This window comes from Nannospalax galili, unplaced genomic scaffold (genome assembly GCF_000622305.1).
Source record: "Nannospalax galili isolate Female #2095 unplaced genomic scaffold, S.galili_v1.0 scaffold1018, whole genome shotgun sequence".
NCBI lineage: Eukaryota > Metazoa > Chordata > Mammalia > Rodentia > Spalacidae > Nannospalax > Nannospalax galili.
In genome coordinates this window covers 982480-991022 of record NW_008342000.1, presented here as the reverse complement: position 1 = coordinate 991022, position 8543 = coordinate 982480, and the positions used below count along the sequence as shown (strand labels likewise).

Here is an 8543-nt window from a genome sequence, read left to right as displayed (position 1 = left end):
TCATCTATCTATCTATCTATCTATCATCTATCTATCATCTATCTCTATCTATCTATCTATCTATCTATCTATCTATCTATCTATCTTTCCATCTGTCTATCTATATCTATCATCTATCTATCTTCTATCTATCTATCATCTATCATCTATCTATCTATCATCTATCTATCTCTATCTATCTATTTATTTGTCTGTCTATCATCTATCATCTGTCTATCACCTATCTGTCATCTATCATCTATCATCTATCTATCTATCTATCATCTATCTCTATCTATCTATTTATTTGTCTACAGGGAAACAGGGTGTCATCCTCCATTATCTATCATCTATCTATCACCTATCTATTATCTATCTATCTATCTATCTATCTATCTATCTATCTATCTATCATCATCATCATCTATCTCTATCATCTACCTATCTATCATCTCTCTATAATTTTCAGTATCTTCTTGGAGAATTGGAGGGAGTAGGGAATAAAGTTATTCCTGTGGTTTTAGTTGTCCAGGGGTGACTGCTGACAGAGAACAGTCACTGTGTATCTCTGAGTTTATAGGAGATAGAAGAGCTGCATCATGCATTTTCTTAACTCCTCCTAGGAAGGCTATTTGAGGACATACTGCAAGAACAATAACAATGTACTGGAGATATACTGGTGATGTTGCAATTAGAAGAAACTTGTTCAAAATTTGTGGTATGGGATCCACTAGTCCTGATGATGAGAGGACACATTCCAGTCCACTGGTAGCTTTCTCTCTACGTTGACTTCCCTAAACGATAAAGTCTTGAGTCAAAAAGACCTCTTGGTTGGGTTCACGACATCCACTGAAGTTCCCTCTTTTTTTCAGGAGGGGACAGTGAAGGATCAAGTGCACACACATTTTATTTCTTCAACACAATTCCTACAGGGTAATAGTGAGTTCATCCAACCTATAGATAAAGCAACTGAAGTTCTATAAATTTCAGTGACCTCTCCATATCCATATAGTTTAAGTGATAAGTGGTAGAGCTGAGCTTTAATTTCAGGAAGATGATTTTCTGGCATAAGGCTGGGTCATATAGAGGCCTCAATAAGATGCAGTTCTTGTGGGAAGGACTGGTATGAACCATCCTTGCACTAACTCTGCTTTGGCAGGGAGGGTATATGATTGATATCCTGTCTCTATTGAGGACTCCCAAACACTGCATCCCAAGAGAAGAAAGCTGTTTTGTATCACTTAGAAAAGAATTTCATGTATTAAAAGAGTGTTCTTCCTTTCAAACTTCAAGGGAAGGAGGATTGAGTGACTGAATGTTAAGAAAATAAATCCCTCAGAAATAAATGAACATTTCATATTGTGCTTCATTTCAGTTTCATGAGCTCCAAATAGCACTTCAAGTGATTAATGTTTTCCTCATTAACTGTAACTAAGCCTGAGCAAAGCCTCTCTCTTTTCTCTAGCATGTTTTTGTAGGAGATTGAGGACAGTTCATTGGTAAAAGTAACCCTTTGGCACCTGCCATAGGCAGCTCAGACAAAGGAGAGACTGTGTTTTACTGTTAGACAGACATGGGCTTGAATCTTGATCCTATGACTCTCTATGTGACCTTGAAAAATAAGTCTCAATTCCACATTATATGATGTTGGTTCCCCAGGACCTGTGTCTCCTGGCATGTATATGCATTGAAATTAGGCTGTGTTTAGGGCTTGTTTGAATCAATAGAAGGTAGTACAACTTCTGAAAGGACTAAAGTGTAAGTATTTCCAAAACAGGGCTCCTCAATAGGGGTTGATTATTCCTCCACAGGGGTATGATGTCAGAGACAAGTGGCATTTTTTTTTTTTTCATGATCCCAACAGGGGGATCCTCCTGGTGCCTAGTGAATGGAGCCCAGAGACATGGCCAAATATTCTGCAATGCACAAGATGAATATCTACACCCCTTCCTCAACAATGATCAAGCATCCTTCCTCAAATATTCATAGTGATGAGATGAGAAACCCAGTCCTAAATCCTTGGGCTGACACCTAGTCCTAAGTCTCCATGTAAGGCAGCCAAGGATGCTTGATGGAGAGCTCAAGTAAAGGAACACTTTGGAGGTGACAGGGCCACACTGAGAAGAGGCCCCAAGATCCCCTGGAGAGAACAAGAGAAGGCCAGCTAGCCTGGATACTTTTTTCATTGCTGGGACTCCCTGACAAGAAGAAACTTAAGAGAGGAAATGTTTATTTTGGCCCACAGTGTGTGGTGTGTGCTGGTTAGTTTTTGTCAACTTGACACAAACCTAGACATGCATGGGAAGAGGGAATTTCAATTGAGGAATAGCTTCCACCGAATTGGCCCATGGACATATATTTGGGGGCATTTTCTTGACATGCTAATTCATGTAGGAGGGGCCAGTCCTCTATGTGTGGTGCCATCCATGGGCAGATAGGCTTGGGCTTTATAAGGTAAGTAGCCGAGCAAGGCAGTAAGCAGTGTCCCTTCATGGTCTCTGCTTCAGCTCCTGCCTCCAGGCTCCTGCCTTGAGTTCCTGCCCTGACTCTCCCTAAGGATGAACCATAAAGTATAAGGTGAAATAAACTCTTTCCTCCCTCAAATTGTTTTTGGCTGATGTTTTATCAAAGCAGCAGAGAGGAGAGCTAGAAAAGAAATTTGTACCAGGGCGTGAGGTCTTGCTGGGAGAGACCTGACCATGTTGGTGTTTTGAGAGGATTGTGGAAGGAATTTAGAGCCTTGGCATGGAAAAGTCATTGAGTGTTGAGAGTTTAATGGGCTTTTCTGTGGAAACTTAGACAATAAGAATGCTGAGATGCAGATGATTAAGGCCTGGCTTATGACGTTTCAGAGGGAAGTTTGAGAGTTCATCAAATATTATTGGGGCCTTTCATGGCATATTTTGAATGAGGAATATGTGGTCTCTGGTCAACTGGGGCTGAAAATTCAGCTGGGATTATCAAGAGATCAGTACTGCGGAAATGAAAACTTTGTTTTACTGTGACAATGAATGCTGGTTAGTTGGGGCTGAAAAACCAACTGTGATTAATAAAGGACCAGAATTATTGAGGGGAAATATAAGAAGTATTTTCTCAGGATCAGCACACAGAAGCTGTGGTCCAGAAGGGGCCAAGCTGCATCTTAAGCTGGAAGCCAAACTTGGCAATGTGTAAGAGTCTCCTGTGTAGTACTGGTTTTGACAGTATGAAGGGCTTATGGAGAACATCTGAGGTCTGGTACTTTGTGATACCAGGAGAGATCATTGGTGAATGTTCAGCCTTAGTAGTGGTGAAAACCCCAGGAGAGGCTATGGAGAAAGACTGAGCCTTGAGATTACGAGAGACCATTGGTGAAGGTTCAGCCTCAGTTGCAGTGGAGACCCTAGGATATTGGAGATACCAGAACCATGGGATGACCACCAAGAATAGCAACAGGTATGGAGTGGAACCAGCCTGAGCCTATGAGACAATGTACGTATGCTTGGTGGATGGAAGAGCTGAGAGCCAGAGCTGTCAAAGCCCTTTGGAACCAGAAGATGGACATTGAGCTATACTTGATTTACAGTGCTGGATTTTGAGTTTTGCTTTGATTTTATTGTAACTGTGCCCTGGTTCTTCCCTTCTGAAATAAAAAGTATGTGAGTTATTTTTTATTTTACAGGAATCCACAGCTAAGGGATTCTGGACTTTTAAAGAATTGAACTTTTAAAGTGTTGGAATGTTTTAAAGACTACAGGACTTCTAAGTCACACTGTGCTTTGTATTATCATATTAACTTGAGATCTTGGAGACTAACAAGAAAGCAAATGTTATAGTTTAAAGTGTGTCTTTGTGTCCAAGTTGACAGGGGCAGATCATACTGCTTAGTTTTTTTCAACTTGACACAAACCTAGACATACTTAGGAAGAGAGAATCTCCTCTATCAGATTGACCTGTTGCCATTTCTGTGAGGCATTTTCTTGATTGTTAATTGATATAAGAGGTCTCAACCCACTATGGAATCCCTCTTCCTATGCGTGTCTAGGTTTGTGTCAAGTTGGCAAAGACTAACCAGCATATGCCACTCAGTGTGGAACAAAATAAACATTTCCTCTCTTATGTTGCTTCTTGTCAGGTAGTCCCAGCAATGAAAAAAATAGCCAGTGTAGCTGATCTTGTCTTATTCTCTCCCCAGGGAATCTTGAGGCCTCTTCTAAATGTAGTCCTGTCACCTCCAAGGAGTTCCTTTTACTTGAGTTCTCCAGCAAGGTCCTTGGCCTTCTTATATGGAAACTTAGGACTAGGTCTCAGCCCAGAGATTTAGAATTGTGTTTTCTCATCTCAATACTATAAACATTTGAGGATGATCAATTACTTGTTGAATAAGGGGCATAGATATTCATCTTGTGCATTGTAGAATATTTGGCCATGTCTCTGGCCTCCATTCCCTAGGCAACAGCTGAATGTAACCAAGAAAGAGTGTACAATATAAGTGGCCAAGGATCTGCCCAGTTCTGCTTTCACAAACATGAACAACATTTAAATTTTAATTATTGCTGTTTTTAATAGATTATTATGTATTTTTTCCTTTGATAATTTTATACAGATAAACAATGCATCTTGATCATATGTACTCCCATCCTTCCATTCCCCCCAAGCATGCCAATACATCCCCATCTCCACTTCATGTCCTCTCCTTTATTTTTTGGTAACCCAGTAAGTCCAATTAATGTTGCCTGCTGTAATGCTGACTGATCTTGTTGGCTTGATCTTGTGCAGGTCTTGTACTGGTAACTATAGCTGCAGTGAGTTCATGAGTACAATGGCTAATTCACATCCAGAAGACAGCATTTCACAACACTCCTCCACGTTCTCTGACTTATTATTGCTGTTTTAAGCTGCTAAATTTGGGAATGGTTTGTACTAGATCAGTAGATAAGTAAAACAAGAACATACACTAAAGAAGAGATAGTGTTTTAATAAAGAGCAGATTCCTTTTGCAGAGCACCCACTGGTGCGTCACTTAGATTCCCTCTTTGGGTGCGAGGCTTTCGTCTTCCCAGCTGGAAAATAGCTGATTGTAGATGCTGGTGTGTGAAAATTCTCACCTGAGTGCCCTGACTAAGTGACATTCCACTGATAACAGTTGCCTTACAATCCTTTCCCTTGAGCAGTTACACCAAATGGCTATTCTACATGCTTGGGAAGGAACACGTTTGTTTCAAAACAAGACAGAAAAGAGGTTATTCAACCCCTGAAGCTCCTTGGGTCGATCTCTGACATAGCAGATGTGGAGCATTTCCCACTGCCAGCCCCAGCATGCTGAAGTCCCTCCAGACATTGACCTGCCCAATAATTCCCTGAATACAAATCTTGGTCTCAGAACCTCCCCTAGGGACTCTGACTTGGAATACTTTTCTTCATACATGTTTTTCGCCCAGGGGTTTTTGCCTTAAGACCAAGGTAATCTGGCCTGAATGATGGATTAAGCCTGAGTCTCTGTTCCCTTGATGGCTTTTGGTCTGGTCTTTGTTAAGTATCAGTTGTCTTAACATTAAAGAAAGAAGCAATAAGCCTTGCCCTAAACCCAAGAGAGATTAAAAAGTTTAACTGTAATTCTGGGAAACTTATAAATAGCAAAGAAGTACAAGGAAACATATTGATCTCCACCAGAAATGCAAAAAGTGCAAATTAAATCCACCTTGAGATACCATTTTACACTGACTAACTTAGCAGAACAAAGTAAAAATAAATTCAAATATACATTGCTGGTGACATTGTGGTAAATATTGGTCCTCTTAATCTGTTGATTTAAATATAAATTCCTTAACACCAGGAGAAAGCAATATGGCAACACAGAGTGAAATCTATAAATATGTTTCTGCCCCTTTGGCCCATTAGTGGTGTTATATGAATCTATCTGAATAAATTCATTTTAGAGAAGACTTGGAATTTAAATGCAGAGCTCATAAATTCCACTGGGCTTAGAGTCATCTATGTAGTATACATAAATAGCTAGTGGATAACAGAAAGTTAGAGTTGGAAGACTGAGAGCTGTGTATTATATAAGGAAAAAATGAGGGAAATTGGTGTTTTTTAAAGCTTTGTGTTCTGACTATTAATGTCCAGGTAACCTATGGCATTAGTAGAAGGTGCAAACCTGAGCCCAACTCCCAAATTGAAAAAACAGAATGTATGAATTAGACCTAGGAATTTTAAGTCAGTTCTCCAGGTGGCTCTGTGCTTCCCAAAAATTATTACTTTGTGTTAAAACTGACCCTTTATGTCCTTTAAAAAGAGAGAATTAGGAGAGATATTATCATTTCAAATTTTCCATATTCATTTTGTTATTATGTTTTTATAGTTGTTAGGAGGAAAAAAAATCATCTTTTTCCTTGAGCACTGCAGAGAAAAGTCATTTTAATTATGGCTATCATAATAGAACCAGATTAAGGTACAATGCATAACCTCATCAACTGTGGGTAGGTTAAGTATGAAGAGAAAAATCTTGCACTAAGAAAAGGACATTCTTACCAAGAGTAATATTCTTTGTAATAGATATTTATGATATATTTAAGAATCTGGATGTTCTGAGTTCCCTTGCTGCTATACTTAAAACACTTCTGACTTCTGGCTTGAGGTTGAGATGCCTAAGGTGTGGTTGTAGCCTTGTCAATGGTTTTATAAGGAGCCGTTACAAAGACTGAAGACGAAATACTAAATCTCAACACTTAAAAAAGTATCCCCTTAATCTGAAGAGAGGAATGTGTATGTGAGAAAAATACCCACTGCACAAAAGTCCTGGGAAGGGGGAGGACAATATTGAACATCTGATGTCATCTCAGTTTTGTTCTTGGAGCCATGGACACAAAACGTAATACATGTCTCTATCTAAAGACCATGTACCAATGACTATATGCGTGTGATAACATTCTTTTAGTAATAAATTTCTTCCATTAGCAGAACCATGTTTAACTGCAAAGTCTTCATCAGAGAGATATTGAACAGGGAGAGTTTTTAAAGGTTAGCCCTTGACGCTAATTAGCTTCCACCTGACACTTAGCCCAATTACTGACGGCAAGGGCAAGAGAGGATTAGTGTGCAAGTCTGGACACATTTGTGCACATTACACGCACACTATCTAAGAATCTTAAAAAGGCAAATAATTAGTACAGTGATGGAATATTAAAATTCTGTGGGAGGCAAACTTTGATGAGGATGGAGCCAAGTGACACAGGCAGAACTTCTCTTTTGGTCTTTGTCATGTCTGAAGAAGATGAAGCAAAATTCTTTATTTGGCTTCCTGTGTGCTGGGTCGAGGTCACAGGAGGCTGAAGCCTATGGTGGCTTTGACTTCAAATAAAGTTGTGGCAACTGTGGAGTCCAGAGACGTATCAGAGGTTTTACTTTTCCTAACAAAAGAAATAATAGTTTTTAAAAGGACATTCTAATTAAAAATTATTCCTAACATTCAGATTTCATGAAGTGGATTGCGAATAGGAATGGATGAGAAAGGGACTCAGCAATCAAGGTGGATCTTTTCTTTAAACATTTCCCTGTTTATATTATGTAAACACAGTCTTAAAAATATAAATATCAGAAACAAAACTCGGTTTTATTTTTAAATTAGACCATGTATTTGATTTAAAAACTGATTATTATTTTGTGAATATCTGGTAAAATGTTTGTATTTAGACTGTGGATCTCAGAGCCTGTCACTCATCTGGAAGAGACAGGAGTACCAAAATCAAGTGGTGACAATCTCATTACAGTTGTGCCAACCACTTCAGATCATTGATACAGTTACACATACATGTATGCCTATATTTTTTTTTCATTCTCATGCTTAGAGAAACTCAAAGTTTTACTATATATATATATATATTTAATATATATAGGTTCTTATAGAGTATTTTTTATCATAAAATCTAACCAAATATTGATAATTTGTTAAAACTTGAGAAATACTAATACCACTCATTGAATTTGTGACTTTATTTTTAGCCATATTTTTCAAATAATTTCCTATTAGAAGCAAGCACAGAAGCAGTAAATTTGTCTGGATCATGAATACATAAACATACCATAGAAGAATGAACATGCACATGCATGTACATGTGTGTGTCTCCTAGGCAATAAGCAGAAGGAATATTCCTTTACAGAGATCAGCAAACATGTCTGTAAAAGACCAGATAGCAAGTAGTTTAATGTTGGTGGACCACCTGGCAGTCTCTGCTGTGTCTGCTCAGCTTCACCTCTCAATATGGCTATGCTCCAATAAAATTTCATTTACAAAAAGAAGCAATGGACAAAATTTGGTCCTTAGATAACCCATCCTGGTTTAGAGAATAGACTTTCCATTATTATCATAAGAATTGCCTTTTCCTAGGACTGTAAAGATGGCTCGGTGGGTAAGAGTTCCTAGTCAACAAGCACAAGCATCAGACTCTAGATAGGCTGACTAGACTCCAGAGGATGAACTTGCACAGAAGGATATCTGGGTACACAAACTTGACTTCACTGCCTTTATATCTATATCTATATCTATATCTACATCTATATCTATATATATGATATCTATATCT

The 8543-nt window shown here is 38.6% G+C and overlaps 1 long non-coding RNA gene across 1 annotated transcript in view; it reads right to left on the bottom strand.

The window, feature by feature from the left end:
* Positions 1–4519: 4519 nt before the first annotated feature.
* Positions 4520–8543, bottom strand: part of LOC115071180 — a 28060-nt gene continuing 24036 nt past the window's right edge. The window contains exons 3-4 of the long non-coding RNA XR_003850290.1: positions 8043–8136; positions 4520–7370 (exon numbers count right to left, since the gene is read on the bottom strand). This is a non-coding gene — a long non-coding RNA (uncharacterized LOC115071180). The remainder of the gene's footprint in view (positions 7371–8042; positions 8137–8543) is intronic.